The sequence below is a fragment of the Rattus norvegicus genome, chromosome 18 (genome assembly GCF_036323735.1).
Source record: "Rattus norvegicus strain BN/NHsdMcwi chromosome 18, GRCr8, whole genome shotgun sequence".
NCBI lineage: Eukaryota > Metazoa > Chordata > Mammalia > Rodentia > Muridae > Rattus > Rattus norvegicus.
The window spans coordinates 39,675,346-39,693,016 of NC_086036.1; the positions used below are offsets into that span (position 1 = coordinate 39,675,346).

Consider the following 17,671-nt stretch of genomic DNA (forward strand, 5'->3'; position numbering starts at 1 on the left):
ATTCTCCTTGTGCAAATGGAAATAGCTAGACTAGTTGTCCATTCCAAGAAGGTTTCTAAAAATAAAATCAAGGCACCTGTCATTATCAATGTTATCTTGAATGGTTTTCTATTTTCCATCATTACTGTTCTGGCTTTTAAATTATAAACATTTGTAACCTAATTGTTAAAATCTTTTATCAATTAAAAAATTGAAGGGTTGATAGTTAACAATAAGTTTGTATTTATGAGATAACCTAATATCTTATGCAGAAATTAATGCATATTATAATTCAAATAAGGATCACTCATAAACCTATTGGTAAAGAACTCCTCTCAGTAATTCTTATAAACTCCATAATTGGTGTGTTTTACTTTCATTACTGAAGAAATTTGCCATGTGAACTTAGCAATGTGTGGGGCTAGGAACTGTGGCTTTTATTTGATCCAGTTATGTGGTATTGCATAAAAGTGGTATGCTAGATACACAGAAAATGTTACTGATGGAATTGTGACTCCCACACCCTGGCAAAGATTTTGCAACCCAGTACTTGTGAATCTGCCCTCTATTTTGATGCAGATAATATAATTTTCAGATAGTAAAATTCTAGTGAGTAGACATTTTTATTATTGAATCAGAAGCATGTCCTAAATGCACATATGTTAAAGTCATGGTCTTCACTGCAGTGTTGCTGAGGGGGTGGAACCTGGGGCTTGATCATGTTAACCTTGTCGTGTATTAACCTATTGATTGATTTGTGTTGTAATGAGATATTAAGAGATGGGATATAATCAGATGAAGCAGTGTGACTGAATGCTATATTTTGTCCTCTCTTTTGTGATTGCTAGTCTTGCCTTTCAACTTCTCTACATCTGGAATCAACTAAAACCTAAACTGTAGAGCAACACCTTCACTTTCACTTGATTTATTGAAGCTACCAATTTGAATCTTTATGACACTATCAGTGGACACTTTACCTCAGAAAGGAAGTTATTTTTAGTTTTTTCTCAGTGTGTGCTTGAGAACACTACCCATTACATTGCTTTTATATCTTAAGTTTATCAACAGAAAATATCTACAAGTTTGTAGCAAAACTGTTTCTCTTTACAAAGGAAGACTCGTCACTGATCACCTTCTACAGTTCACACTGACTAAAGTTACAGGCTGACTGAAGTGTGTGGCATACACTGAAGCTCATCAAATATTGCATTTCTTTTTTTATGCTTCCTAGACTCCTCTCAGTTGTATGCCTCTTTGATCTTCAGAGGCACCAACTGCATTTTCTTGTGGTTCAGGCAGAAACAAAAACACATGCAGGTTTCTAGAGAAGTTACCACACCACTCAGATTGTATGGTTGCAGGATGATGGGTCTCTTGTTCTAGATGCCATAGTGCCTATGTGAAACTTGTAAACTTATGAGTCACACACAGTGTGAGTGAGAAATAAGTTGTTTTAAACCACAGGAACTTTGAACTAACTTGTTATGACAGTATAACCTTGTTTCCACTCAGTGATTATACATGCTCTCTAAACAAAGCAAAACAGGAGAAAATGTCATATCATGAATGGTTGTCTAGTTTACTCTTCTCTTAGTGGCAAGAGTTTGAGAATGTGCCTCACCCCCTATTTTACATGGAGATCTTGTGCTGAAATAGGTTAGCCATTTCTTTAATGACATGGCAGAATTTGGGTTGTGCTATCCCAAAAATATGGAAAATTGACTATAAGAAAACTGCAGATCATAAGCAGGCCATTCTCTGACCTCCCTATCTACTGTTCTTCCTTCAAGTAGACCATAAAACCTATAGATTATTCCTTAGCCTCTTTCTGAAGTAGTTCTGAATATCTTACAGGAGAGGGACCTCTCTGTATCTGAAGGAGAAGAATATGCTTATCTTCAGAGTTACAGAGCCACCAATAGCAATCTGCACCAGTGAGCCCTGAGAAGTTTTCTGTTCTTTAGCACCATCTTGCCATGTCCCCTTTGCTATCACTCTCTGACAACTGTCTTCTTATGCTACGCAAAGATACACATTGCATGGTTCTCCCTGAAGACCCCACATCACATAGTGCTTGTATTAATCTGCCTTCTATTATAAGGAAATTCTATGAACTTGGCAATCTTTCTCTTGAAACTCTTCCTAAAACATGTAAGCAAATAATCTTTAACCCCTTAGTGACTTGATCTAGGAGCCTGTGGTATTTATGTAGGAGACTAGCTACTGTTCTGCATCCTCTGTTTCCTCCCTCAGTGTTTTTGGGTGCATCTGTACACCAGGCTGGAATGATGAAGCAGACTCCAGAAGAGGTGGGGTTTGCAGGATCCTAGTCAGGTAGGGAGCGAGTACTGGGGCAGTGAGGGCTTCTCTGAGGATTTTAGCATTATAGCTTTTTTTTAGATGATAGTCAATGAAACATCTCTCTTAACTAATCTTCAGTGAAACAGCTGTATGCTACACTTTTTTCTTAGTGACCAAAGGGAATATAGGAACCTTGGAGAGTGGGAAGTGGCTTTTCAGGGTGAATGGGTGAACTTAAAATAACTGGCTGACTTATTTATAATAGACAGAAGCTGGAAAGAACCCAGATGCCCTTCAACAGAGGAATGGATACAGAAAATGTGGTACATCTACACAATGGAATATTACTCAGCTATCAAAAACAATGACTTTATGAAATTCATAGGCAAATGGTCGGAACTGGAAAATATAATCCTGAGTGAGGTAACCCAATCACAGAAAAACACACATGGGATGCACTCATTGATAAGTGGCTATTAGCCCAAATGCTTGAATTACCCTAGATGCCTAGAACAAATGAAACTCAACACGGATGATCAAAATATGAATGCTTCACTCCTTCTTTAAAAGGGGAACAAGAATACCCTTGGCAGGGAATAGAGAGGCAAAGATTAAAACAGAGTCAGAAGAAACACCCATTCAGAGCCTGCCCCACATGTGGCCCATGCATATACAGCCATCCAACTAGACAAGATGGATGAAACAAAGAAGTGCGGGCCGACAGGAGCCGGATGTAGATCTCTCTCGAGAGACACAGCCAGAATACAGCAAATACAGAGGCGTATGCCAGCAGCAAACCACTGAATTGAGAATAGGACCCCCGTTGAAGGAATCAGAGAAAGAACTAGAAGAGCTTGAAGGGGCTCGAGACCCCATATGTACAACAATGCCAAGCAACCAGAGCTTCCAGGGACTAAGCCACTACCTAAAGACTATACATGGACTGACCCTGGACTCTGACCTCATAGGTAGCAATGAATATCCTAGTAAGAGCACCAGAGGAAGGGGAAGCCCTGGGTCCTGCTAAGACTGAACCCCCAGTGAACTAGATTGTTGAGGGGAGGGCGACAAGGGGGGAGGGTGGGGAGGGGTATGTTTGCCCAGAAACCGGGAAAGGGAATAACACTTGAAATGTATATAAGAAATACTCAAGTTAATAAAAAAATGGCTGAAGCTTAACTTACTGGGAATTCTTCATTTGTATGGAGAGGCATTTCAGGAACTCCAGGTTACTGGGCATGTTTTTATTGATGAAGATGAAACTAAACTTATAGGGTTTGCAAAGGGCAATGTGACTTTCCTTAGATAGAGGGTCAGTCTACCCAGACAAGAAGGGGATGTCCTGCTGGAAAAAGAAGTTCTCCCTTTTGTGCCAAACTCAGAAGAACTATCCAGACATGGTAGGCTTCAACCTAAAGTTTCCCAACAGGAGGCTGGAAAACAGATGGAATGACAACCTCTGCACCTTCCCATGAGACATATCCACTTCTATTCACTTTTCTTTCTTCGGTTATAAGACATAGGCTTAAATAAACATCCCACTAAAAGAAAAAAGCCAAACACAGAAGGAGAAATGTTATATGATTTTACTATATCAAAGACTGGAAATAGGCAAATTCCCAGAGGCAGTAGAATAATAGCAAGCAGAATGCAAGGGGGAGACAGTAAGGAGCTTAGCAGATAAGAACTTCTGTACGACAGATTTGGAAGCAGAGAAGGGAGATGGTGGGGATGAGTCATGAATGGTCTTAATGACACTGCATTGTACACTTAAACGTCAAGATGGTAACTTTTATGTAATACGAGTTTTCACAAAATAATAAACAATGAGGACAGAAACAAAAGGAAGCCCTTCTGAAGAGTCTGGAAGTAGACAGTTTAATAAAGGCCTAAGTGCTCAGAAGGCACTTACTCAGACTTGCTAGATTCCAAACAGCTTGAGGACAGGAACTTTAATTTGTGACCACAGGCCCCACTGATCGTGTTATAATTTCTTGACTGCAGTTAGGACTCAGTGAATCCTAGTGGAATTGAGTTCAGTGATGGCCTGCAGGATTTCTCAGTTTAATTCATCCTTTGAGAAAGCAAACAAGTGGACTTTCTGATCCAATTATAAGGAATGCTTTTAAAGACTGCTTTGCGGAAGAGTTTGTGGGGATTGCCAAGGTTTGACTGGTGCTTAAAAAGCTTGGGGAAAAGCCAGGAAAAGCAGGGAGACAGCAGAGACAGGTTGCAGGGAGAATGACAGAAATTCAGTGTGAACAGTGGCTCTGGCAGGAGGATGCCCATGAGTTAATGGCACAAAGATATTGGCTGTGAAAATGTGTGTTGTTTGACAGAAGCCAAAGGACATGGGAAGAGGCTTGATTGTAATTGATTATAAAGAATTTCTGCTGTATAGCAGGAGAAAACAAGGGAAAGTATTTTCCATGGACAACATTCCTCTCACCACAGAATATCAAGTGGCAGCAGCAGGCAATCTCTAAAGTAGCTAGACTTTTCTGAAATGTACGGAGTGAGGCCCTTCCAGAATGTTCTTTTTCACTCAAATGATACTGCTATAATCAAGAAACCATCCCTCCTCCCATCCTCTGGGGAAGACTGTAACATCTACATTTTGCAATGCAGACAGTTAGCATTTTGTCTAAGCTCCACCCCACAGCTACCTGGCAATAGCCAGGTGTGCCTGGCTCACCATAAAAGGGGCTGCTTGCCTTCTCCTCTCTCTCTTGCTCTTTTCTTCCTGCTTGCACTCTCCACTCTGTCCTCTTGTCCCTTCCTCCCTCTATCCCCATACCCCTTGTATTCTATCTTCACATGCTCATGGCTGGTCTCTACTCTTCTCCTTCTCTACTGTCTTTCTCTTCCTCTACTACCCTCTTGACTCCCCTCCCCATGGACTGAATAAACTCTAATCTATACTGTACCTTTGTGTGGCTGTTCCCTCAGGGGGAAGTGATGCTTTAGCATGGGCCTGCTGAGGCACCCCCATCCTGCACACCTCACCACAATCTATAACAACATATCCCCTTCTCTCTTTATCTTTTTATAAACACATGACAGACAAAACATTGTTGTATACCTTGAATTTAAGCAAATATGTTCCATTTTTAGATTAATTGATCATTTATTACAAGCAGAATATGTATATTCTATTGAAGTTAATCAGTGGTGCCATCAAAATGGCTTGACTGGTAAAAATGCTTGTGTAAAGCCTGGTGATCAGAGGCCAATCCTAAAACCATCAGTGGAAAGGGGTACCAGCTCCTGAAAGAGTCTAACCTGCTCATGAGTGCTAGATCATGTGTGAAAACACATACATGCTTACACACCCACACACTTACATATTCATATATGCTCATAGTATATAAAATTGGAAATTCAGCAATGGCTAACATAGATAAAGTTAGATAAAGTTTAGATGAAAATCCCTCCACTAGTCCTGATATCCTGTTTCCATTAGTAAATGTGGTGTCTCATGGTAAGGTGTAAAGTTTTTTCTTGTAGGCATAAATACAGAAATCAATCCTTTAATAATAAGGACTCAACTCCAGAAGTAGTAAACACATGGAGAACAAATAGGTGTAAACCTAGAAATCAAAAAATTTTAATTGCTTTTTATACAAAGAGTCTAATTCTTTCTTAAAATCCCTGTGGGGAGGGCTGTATCTCTGAGATGGACTTCTGTTGAGTGGTGCTCACTGGTTACAGCACCTTGGTGCTCCTAGCTTAGCCTTCCTTGTGCTGGGAAAATCATAAAATACATTTTTAAAATAGTGAAATGGTTGAAGAAAAGAGATAAATAAGACCAGAAACCTTATATAACTAAGCCCTGTGTTTGTGGAATGAGAAGTTGATTGTGTCCTTGGCTACTTAAAGGGACAAAACCCTACCAGGCAATTCTTGAGCTTTACACATTGTCTTTGTTGGGGTTTTATTGCTGTGAACAAACACCATGATCAATGCAAGTTTTATAAAGGACAACATTTAATTGGGGCTGGCTTACAGGTTCAGAGGTTCAATCCATTATCATCAAGGCAGGAGCATAGCAGCATCTAGGTAGGCATGGTGCAGAAGGAGCTGAGTTCTACATCTTCACCTGAAGGAAGCCAGGAATAGACTGAGCATCCTCAGGCAGCTAGGAGGAGGGTCTTCAATCCCACCCCCACAGTGTCACACTTCCTCCAACAAAGCCACACCTCCTAATAGTGCCACTTCCTGGACTAAACATATGCAAACCATCACACCCCACTCCTGGTACAAACTTCTGTCTTAGGGTTTTATTGCTGTGAAAAGACACCATGGTCAATGCAAGTTTTATAAAGGATTACATTTAATTGGGGCTGGCTTACAGGTTCACAGGTTCAATCCATTATTATCAAGGTGGAAGGATGGCAGCATCTAGGCAGGCAGAACTGAGAGTTCTACATCTTTATCTGAAGGCTGCTAGTGGAAAACTGATTTCCAGGCAACTAGGACGAGGGTATTAAACCCACATTCACAGTGACACATTTCCTCCAACAAAGCTATACCTTCTAATAGTGCCACTCCCTGGGCCAAGCATATGTAAACCATCACACACATTAAAGGTATGGAAGTTGTACATGACCATAAAATAACAGGAAACACTCTGTATAGAAAGTCACTGATTTGAAGTCACATGTGAGTCACTCATATTCCTAATATGTTGATGGCCTTCTAGTTCATCATCCTTTGTTAAATCGATCTCCTAAGAGATCAACATCTTTTGTAGAACTAAAAAATTAATAGTTCCCTTCATCTTCTGTTCATTGAATTGAAGACTCATTGGAAATTGAATTAATTTTTTCCAATGTAGAATATGTCTACTATTTATGAAAGAGAGTTTGAAGATCTAAAGCTGGAAGAAAGTTAAAGGAGCTATAGAATTCTCAGGTAAATCATGGCTCATGTAACTACATGCCCTTAGCTCTATGTATTGCAGTGGATAAGGAAGACAGAGTGGCCTCTCCTTCTGAATGTTTTTTAATCGTTGTTCTATGGGGTGAAAAAATACATATTTGTGCTTCAGTTAAGTTATGTTACTGCTTTAGCATATTGTTTTGTTTGCTTGGTTGTCTCTGAGTATCTGACCTGTGACTGCTATGCCACCCTCAGTCGCGGACATGCTCCCCCGCTTTAAATCATGGCGGTTGAATTGGATTTCTAGGCTTCCCAGGAACTCTGTGTTCCCTGGAGTTCACAAGAATCATGTGGGGGTGGGGCAAGGGGTCTTAGATGGCTCCAAGTCAGCTCAGTTTTCAGTGAAAGAATCATCTGTGTTTGGCAACATATAAAAGCCAATAATGGATACATTTCCAGTTCTTTTATCTTTCTTTCTTCTGTTTGATTCCAACATAGGTGGCTTCCAACATACAATACTGTCCTTAATTTTTTATCATTAGTTTTATTTTAAGTGTATGGGTGTTATGCCTGCATGTATGTCTGTGGACCACATGCATGCATTTGTGCTAAAGGAGGTTAGAGGAGGACATCAAATCCTGCATCTTCTATCCATTAAAGTGAGGAATCATTAGAAATTCAATTAATTTTTCTAATGTCTACTGTTAAAGGAAGGAGTTTGAAAATCTAAAGATTCTGTGGAAGTAGAGTTAGAGATGATTATAATGTACCACATGGGTTTTGGAAAGAGAGGGTGATGGGAATTTGGGATTTAAAACTTGGGTTCTCTGAAAGAGCAACCAGTGCTTTAACCACCAAGCTATATCACCAGACTGAAGTGTTCTATATTTTAAAAAATGAAATTGATCACTGATAATCAGATATACATGTATGTTTAGTAGCTTGAAAAGTATACTACCAACCTGTCCAGTACTTACTAAATGCTTTCTTTTTCTCAACAGCTTAGCATTTATGTCTGGTTCTTTTTAACAGTTTTCTTTTAATTGCATAACTCATATCCTTTGAACTTGAAAAGAACAGATAAACAAAAGAACTTGAATTGGCAGCAGACCAAGGTATGCTTTTCTTCCTGTCCTTTAGCTAAACTGTCTGATATAAAGGGAGCTGGCACTTGATGAGCTGATTTAAGACTGTCAAGGGCAGGAAGCCAGGATGATGTTTGCACATCACACAAACAGGTAAACCCACTCATTATCTGTGTGCAGATGGTGCCTTGCAGCTTCCTTGATGTATCTGATCCCTTTGCTTTTCATGAGCTAACATCTGAAGGCTGTTAGAACACCAGCTCGGATGGCAAGGGGAAGACCATTAAAGTAAGTAGGTTCAGAGATGTGTGGGGATGTTTATGGCTGCTGCATTTGTTACTGAGGCTATTACTTTTAAAACACACCAATGCAGCTTATCTGGTGCATACCTCAGGGTGACTTTTTTGCTGTGTCACCATCTCCATTTACCTTTTCTCTTTTTGGTTACTTCCTTACCTGGCACATTTCTTTTCTTCTTTCTTCTGATAGGATTCACTCAACTAGACTAGGAATGCATTTTATTTACCACAACTGCTAATCTCTAGAGGTTCTAGGAAGTTTTCCATCCGGAATCCCAGAGTGAGAACCATCAAGTCATGCTCAGAATGACTCAGGCTAAAAGGCACTGCTAAGGGACTTACAAGGCAAGTATTAGGGACACACGTGCTCTTGATGTATCATGTATCTCACATCTTGATATGAGACAGATGTTTTGTGTCCTCCAATGTCTTTATTCTCTAACATGGAACATGAGAAGGCTAGAAGAATTGGTTAAATTGGCATGAAGCCACAGGGGACCAAATATGCAAAGTATATTGAAAGGACAAATGCCTTTTAAGTTTAGTAATACTATTTTTTTTGAGAATTCATCTTTGAGGCTGTGAAACAAATATACACAAAAGGGTATTCATTGCTATGTTATTTTTAAGAATTTGGGTAATAAAACATTACTCACTAGTAACATGGTTAGCATGTGTAGGGCACTGGCTTCAAACAACAATGACAACAGGAAAACCCATAGATTGAGAGGCAGTCAATGGGGATTGGATTGCATCTAAATTACAGAACATTATATAGATGAATAAAAGAAAGAGCTCACTGAACCCCAGTGAACATGATTGTTGGGGGGGAGGGAGGAAATGGGGGGAGGATGGGGATGAGAAGCCATATAGAAGGGGAGGGGGAGGGGCTAGGGGGATGTTGGCACGGAAACCGGGAAGGGGAATAACAATCGAAATGTAAATAAGAAATACTCAAGTTAATAAAGAGAAAAAAAAGAGCTCAGTGATAGATATGAAAAGATGATCAAGATCCATTGTCAGACTAGAAAAAAATCTTCCAGTGTTCATGTGTGTGTGTGTGTGTGTGTGTGTGTGTGTGTGTGTGTGTGTGTGTGTTCTGGAGTGTACAGAAAGAATACAGGAAAGAGATTCAATATCTAATTAAGAAGCACAATCATTTACCAAAACTCTGTCAGGCTGGATCTTATAGGCTAACATGGATTGCCAACTTGAAAGGCTCCAGAATCACCTATAAGGCAAATCTCTGGGAATACTTATGAGGTAATATTAAGATAAAGTTAGATTTGTAGAAAGACCCACTATAACTGTGGGCTGGCACCTTCCTATGGACGTCTGTCTTAGACTGAATAAGAAAGTGAAAATGGAGCTGAATACCAAGCTTGATCTCAATCTGTTTCCCTATGACCAGTATAATGTGACCAGTTGCCTCAATCACTTCCCCATGATGGACTGTGGAACAAAATAATTCCCCTTATGCTGTTTATTGTTAGGTATTTTAACACAGCAGCAGCAACAACAAGAAGAAATAACTATTACAGATAGTAAGAACTGAAAGTACAAGCAAGCATCCAAATGATTTTGACTTTGTTTTTACTATTCTTTGACCATTCCTTTTCTTCTCTGGGATCATGTTGCCTCCCTATTCCCTGCCAAGGGTATTCATGTTCCCCTTTTCAAAATGTGAAGCATTTACATTTTGGTCATCCTTCTTGAGTTTCACGTGTTCTGTGCATCTAGGGTAATTCAAGCATTTGGGCTAATATCCACTTATCAATGAGTGCATACCATGTGTGTTTTTCTGTGATTGGGTTACCTCACTCAGGATGGTATTTTCCAGTTCCATCCATTTGCCTATGAATTTCATAAAGTCATTGTTTTTGAGAGTGGAGTAGTATTCCATTTTGTAGATGTACATTTTCTTTATCAATTCCTCTGTTGAAGGGCATCTGGGTTCTTTCCAGCTTCTGGCTATTATAAATAAGGCTGCTATGAACATAGTGGAGCATGTGTCTTTGTTATTTGTTGGAGCGTCTTTTGGGTATATGCCCAAGAGGGGTATAGCTGGGTCCTCAGGTAGTGCAATGTCCAATTTTCTGAGGAACCACCAGACTGGTTTCCAGAATGGTTGTACCAGTCTGGAATACCATCAACAATGGAGGAGTGTTCCCCTTTTTCCACATCCTCACCAGCATCTGCTATAGCCGGAATTTTTGATCTCAGCCATTCTGACTGGTGTGAGGTGGAATCTCAGGGTTGTTTTGATTTGCATTTCCCTTATGACTAAAGATGTTGAACATTTCTTTAGGTGTTTCTCAGCCATTCTGCATTCCTCAGCTGTGAATTCTTTGTTTAGCTCTGAACTCCTTTTTTTCAATTAGCAATAATCGCGCCTCGGATAAACCTCATTGGCTACGATACTGCCACTGCGCAAAGCTTGAACTCCTTTTTTTAATAGGGTTATTTGTCTCCCTGTGGTCTAACTTCTTGAGTTCTTTGTATATTTTGGATATAAGTCATCTATCTGTTGTACGATTGCTAAAGATCTTTTCTCAATCTGTTGGTTGTCATTTTGTCCTTACCACAGTGTCCTTTGCCTTACAGAAGCTTTGCAGTTTTATGAGATCCCATTTGTCAATTCTTGATCTTAGAGCATAAGCTATTGGTGTTTTGTTCAGAAAATTTTCTCCAGTGCCCATGTGTGTGAGATGCTTCCCCACTTTTTCTTCTATTAGTTTGAGTGTATCTCTTTGATGTGGAGGTCCTTGACCCGCTTGGACTTGCACTTTGTACAGGGTGATAAGAATGGATCGATCTGCATTCTTCTACATGCTGACCTCCAGTTGAAATAACACCATTTGCTGAAAATGCTATTTTTTTCCATTGGATGGTTTTAGCTCCTTTGTCAAAAATCAAGTGACCATAGCTGTGTGTGTGTTCATTTCTGGATCTTCAATTCTATTCCACTGGTCTATCTGTCTGTCCCTGTACCAATTCCATTAAGTTTTTATCACTATTGCTCTGTAATACTGCTTGAGTTCAGGGAATGTGATTCCCCCAGAAGTCCTTTTATTGTTGAGGATAGTTTTAGGTATCCTGGGATATTGTTATTCCACATAAATTTGCAAATTGTTCTGTCTAACTCTCTGAAGAATTGGATTGGAATTTTGATGGGGATTGCACTGAATCTGTAGATCACTTTTGGTAAAATTGCCATTTTTACTATATTATTCCTGCCAATCCATAAGCATGGGAGATCTTTCCATCTTCTGAGGTCTTCTTCAATTTCTTTGTTGAGAGGCTTGAAGTTCTTATTGTACAGATCTTTTACTTGCTTGGTTAAAGTCACACTGAGGTATTTTATATTATTTGGGACTATTATGAAGGGTGTTGTTTCCCTATTTTCTTTCTCAGCTTGTTTCTCCTTTGTGTAGAGGAAGGCTACTGATTTATTTGAGTTAATTTTATACACAGCCACTTTGCTGAAGTTGTTTATCAGCTTTAGTAGTTCTCTGGTGGAACTTTTAGGATCACTTAAATATACTACCACATCATCTGCAAATAGTCATATTTTGACTTCTTCTTTTCCAATCTGTTTCCCCTTGACCTCCTTTTGTTGTCTGATTGCTCTGGCTAGAACTTCAAGAACTATATTGAATAAGTAGGGAGAGAGTGGGCAGCCTTGCCTAGTACGTGATTTTAGTGGGATTGCTTCAAGTTTCGTTCCATTTAGTATAATGTTAGCGACTGGTTTGCTGTATATGGCCTTTACTATGTTTAGGTATGGGCCTTGAATTCCTATTCTTTCCAGGACTTTTATCATGAACCAGCACCATTTGCTGAAAATGCAATCTTTTTTCCATTGGATGGTTTTGGCTCCTTTGTCAAAAATCAAGTGACCATAGGTGTGTGGGTTCATTTCTGGGTCTTCAATTCTATTCCATTGGTCTATCCGTCTGTCTCTGTTTCTATCTTTCTGTATCCCTTGAGGCCTGTTTTTTGACCAGTTATATGGTCAATTTTGGAGAAAGTATCATGAGGTGCTGAGAAGAATGTATATCCTTTTACTTTTGGATAGAATGTTTTATAAATATTTCTTAAGTCCATTTGGTTCATGACTTCTCTTAATCTGTCTATGTCTCTGTTTAATTTCTGTTTCTGTGACCTGTCCATTGATGAGAGTGGGGTGTTGAAATCTCCTGCTATTATTGTGCAAAGTGCAATATGAGTTTTCAGCTTTAGTAAGGTTACTTTTATGTATGTACGTGCCCTTGTATTTGGAGCATAGATATTTAGGATTGAGAATTCATCATGGTGGATTTTTTCTTTGATGAATATGAAGTGTCCTTCCCTATCTTTTTTGATGACTTTTAGTTGAAAATCAATTTTATTCGATATCAGTAAGACTTCTCCAGCTTGCTTCATCAGACCATTTTCTTGGAAAGTATTTTCCAGCCTTTCTCTCTGAGGTAGTGTCTGTCTTTGGCTCTGAAGTATGTTTCCTGTAGGCAGCAGAATGCAGGGTCTTCATTGTGTATCCAGTTTGTTAATCTATGTCTTTTTATTGGGGAGTTGAGACCATTGATGTTGAGAGATATTGAAGAATAGTGATTATTGCTTCCTGTTATATTCATATTTGGATGTGAGATTATGTTTGTGTACTTTTCTTCTCTTTGTTTTGTTGCCAAGACGATTAATTTCTTGCTTTTTCTAGGGTGTAGCTTGCCTCCTTATGTTGGGCTTTACCATTTATTATTCTTTGTAGGGCTGGATACGTAGAAAGTTATTGTGTAAATTTGGTTTTGTCATGGAATAACTTGGTTTCTCCATCTATGTTAATTGAGAGTTTTACAGGATACAGGAACCTGGGATGGCATTTATGTTCTCTTAGGGTCTATATGACATCTGTCCAGGGTCTTCTGGCTTTCATAGTCTCTGGCGAGAAGTCTGGTGTGATTCTGATAGGTCTGCCTTTATATGTTACTTGATGTTTTTCCCTTACGACTTTTAACATTCTTTTTTTTATTTTGTGCATTTGGTGTTTTGACTATTATGTGACGGGAGGATTTTCTTTTCTGTTCCAATCTATATGGAGTTCTGTATGCTTCTTGTATGTTTATGGGCATCTCTTTCTTTAGGTTAGGGAAGTTTTCTTCTATGATTTTGTTGAAGATATTTACTGGTCCTTTGAACTGGGAGTCTTCACTCTCTTCTATACCTATTATCCTTAGGTGTGATCTTCTCATTGAGTTCTGGATTTCCTGTATGTTTTGGACCAGTAGATTTTTCCATTTTCCATTATCTTTTTCAGTTGTGTCGATGATTTCTATGTTATCTTCTGCCCCTGAGATTCTCTCTCCTGTATTCTGTTAGTGATGCTTGTATCTATGGCCTCTTGTCTCTTCCTTTGGTTTTCTATATCCAGGGTTGTTTCCCTGTGTTCTTTCTTCATTGCTTCTATTTCCATTTTTAATTCCTTCAACTTTTTGATTGTGCGTTCCTGTAACTCTTTCAGGAATTTTTGTTTTTCTTCTCCATAGGCTTCTACTTTTTTATTTGTGTTTTCCTGCATTTCTCTAAGAGAGTTCTTTATGTCTTTCTTGAAGTCCTCCATCCTCATGATCAAATGTGATTTTAAATCTAGATGTTGCTTTTCTGGTGTGATTGGATATTCACTGTTTGCTTTGGTGGGAGAATTGGGCTCTGATGATGACATGTAGCATTGGTTTCTGTTGTTTCGATTCCTGCACTTGCCTCTCGCCATCAGGTTGTCTCTGGTGTTACCTTGTTCTGCTATTTCTGACAGTGGCTAGACCGTCCTATAGACCTGTGTGTCAAGAGTGCTGCAGACCTGTTTTCCTGTTTTCTTTCATCTAGTTATGGTAACAGAGTGTTCTGCTTTCAGGCGTGTAGTCGTTCCTTTCCACTTGTCTTCAGCTGTTCCTTTGGGCATGTGTCCTGTGTCCACCAGGCAGGTCACTTGGAGTAGAAAAGCTGGTATTACCTCTGGTCTTGGGCCTGAAATTGTTCCTCTGGGCTGGGTTTCAGCTCTCTGTGAGGGCAGCAACCAGAAACTCCTGCTCTGCCTTTTCCTGGGTCCCTGTGTACAGGGTGCCCAGATGATGCTAGGCAGTTTCCTCTAGATTCAGAAATGGGGACAGAGAGTAATTTCCTCTGGCTTCCCAGGTGTGTCTGCCCCTATGAATGTCTAGCTGTCCCTCCTACAGGATTTGGGTGCATGGAGCTGTTTCACTGGGTCCCTTCAGATCCGGGCACAATCTGGACTGCAGGGCTCCTGCAGTTGTGTGCTCCTATCTTCCTGTTCCCAGAGGCCCTGTACAGTTTCCTCTTGGGTCAGGGATGTGGTCAAGGGTGGGCTGTAATGGCGGTCTCTCCTGCCCTGTAGTCTCAGGAGTGCCTACCTGTCTGTGTGATGAGCTCTCTCTCCCACTGGGTTTGGTAGCAGGGAGCTGTGGGCCAGGATCAGCAAGGTTTTGGCTCCAGCTAGAAACTGAAAGTGTCTGGTCCAAGAGGAATTTTGCCTTTGTGTGTCCCGAGTCCCACAGGTTCCAAGTCACTCCTTGGGGCTGGGTTTCAGCTCTCTGTGAGGGCAGTAACCTGAAGTGCCTGCCCCACCTTCTGTCAGGTCCCTGTGCACAGGGGGCCCAGATGGCACTAGGCGTTTTCCTCTAGAGTCAGAAATGTGGGCAGAGAATAGTCTCCTCTGGCTTCCCAGGCTTGTCTGCCCCTCTGAAGGTCTAGCTCTCTCTCCCAAGGGATTTGCGTGCCCCTAGCTCTTTGACCAGGTCCCTTCATATCTAGGCGCAGTCTGACATTTACAGTTTAACTGGCATCTCAGATATGACCTTCCTGTTGCTATTCATTTTTCTCTCTATAGTAAGTGATTTCACAGAGAATACATTCTTTCCCTCAATAGCTGTTTTTTTAATTTAATTAATATTATTTGACATTTACTTACATAAATAGTTATCTGATTTCTCACCAACATAAATCCTATTGCATATTCAGGAGAGTTTTTCGAAACTGGTCCCCATCTGTTAGGCACACCCTCAGTTGGCTGCTTCAGCTTAATTCTTTGATTAGGAGCCTTTCTGTGTGCTCATAATCATTTCTTTCCTCTCTGTAAACTGACAGAGGTTGACATTTCTATACTGGCATATTGGATTAAAACTTCTAAAACTTGGGTATTAGATTTTCCTTTGTGATTAGACTGAAATTCTATTTATCTGTCATTGATTCTGATTAAAACCTTATGATAGCTAGGATACCTGCTTTTGACAAAGTAATGGCATTGCCAGAGTCTGAACAGACATGGAAGCCCTGATATATAGCCTGCCTCGGGGACTTTGAGTACAAAGTTGACATGACTTCTGGGAAAGAAAGCTGTCAAGAGGAGAAGAAATTTGGATGGTGCTTTGAGTCTGTCTGCCATTGTGTTTCTTTTTCAGCCCTATTGGATATTATATTTGCACCTTTGCTGAGAGAGTGGTTGTAAAAATAAAAAAAATCACAGTCAAGCATCACCAACTAGTTCTACACACTTTTGTACCTGATGAGAAGTGGTGAAATTATCTTGTACCATTTGTTTTGAATAATTCATAATAGATAGCTTGGTGGCCAAGGTGGTAGAGATCTAAGATATACTTGGGTTTGCATACCAGGTAACAAGGCCTCATCTTGTGGTGTGTGAGAAGACACCATGTTGTCTCCTACTCATAAGTGTGAGATTTTGCTGGAAGTAGAGGAGCATTTGATATCTTGGAGTAGAACAATCCTGAAGTTAAACCTACTGTCATGAAATGAAAATTTAAAGATGGCATCCATTTCCCACTATGCGATACAGGTTGGACTGGTTTACAATGGCTGAAATGTAGAAAGATTTTGGAAAATGACTCCCTTAGTAACTGGATTTGAAGGTGAGAAAAGTAATTGCTGTTAGCTTTATGGCTAGGCACCAAACCTTGAACTGTTTACTAACTGCAGTAGATATTACCTTAGAGTGATTTCCATGGAAATTGTAGACAGCTCCAAGTAATTATAGAAAAGTAACATGCTTTCTATAGGAAGTACTAATATAGATGAATGTCAGTATCTTAGACCTAGAGTCTGCCCAGTGACTTTATTGAGCAGACTTCAGAGATGAGATCATTAGAGTTCTCAGAGCAGAGAGACACAGCACATGATACTCAAATTACATCTGCATTTTTTTAAGCTGGCATTGAGGTGTTGAGGCCTAAGCATGGACTTCTTTCTTCACAGTTGAAGTTCTCTACTACTAGAACGTGTCACCTGACTTTCACACCCCTGGGATAATGTTCTTAGAGCTCCAACTATGTGATTGGGTTGCCAAGGTACTCTTCCAACTTTCTGAACTGGGAGGCTTATCTTCACTGGCCTACTGCATGCTTATGAATTTCTCTTCTTTAGAAGGAAGGTTTTGTGGCAACTGGTTTAAGCAGTTTGTATAGGACTAGGAGGTGAGTTATCAGAATAATTTAGTCTGGTGATTCTACATTGTTTCCAGTAAAAACCATTTTCTATATTTCCTGCCTCCCTTGTTCAGCAGTTACTTGATGTGAAGGGAGGAATTTGTTGTCTTTGTAGTTATTTTCTACAGGTCAAATTATGCTTAGAAAAAAATCCCAGATCTACTATAGCATTATGGATTTAGTTATTGAAAAGTAATAGAAGTATTAAAGCTAAGAAAATATTATCAAAATGTATTATCAATAGTTGATCTTACAGCCTGAGCCATTGGTGATTTGTCCAGGAAAATTTTCCTGTGCCAATGCCTTTGGGGGTTATTTCCCACTTTCTATTAGATTCAGTGTATCTGGCTTTATGTTGAGGTTCTTGATCCTCTTGGACTTAAGCTTTGTGTAGGGTGATAAATATGGATCAATTTGCATTCTTCTACATGCAGATTACCACTATTTGTTGTACATACTTTCTTTTTTCTACTGTATGATTTTGGCTTCCTTGCCAAAAATCAAAGGTCCATAAGTATATAGATTTATTTCTGGTTCTTCAATTCTATTCTATTCATCAACCTGCCTGTGTCTGTACTAATACCATGTTTTTTGTTTGTTTGTTTGTTTGTTTTTA

General features: G+C 39.7%; 1 pseudogene; it reads right to left on the bottom strand.

The window, feature by feature from the left end:
* Positions 1-10,911: 10,911 nt before the first annotated feature.
* Positions 10,912-10,983, bottom strand: LOC120098421 (U4 spliceosomal RNA; annotated as a pseudogene).
* Positions 10,984-17,671: the final 6,688 nt, after the last annotated feature.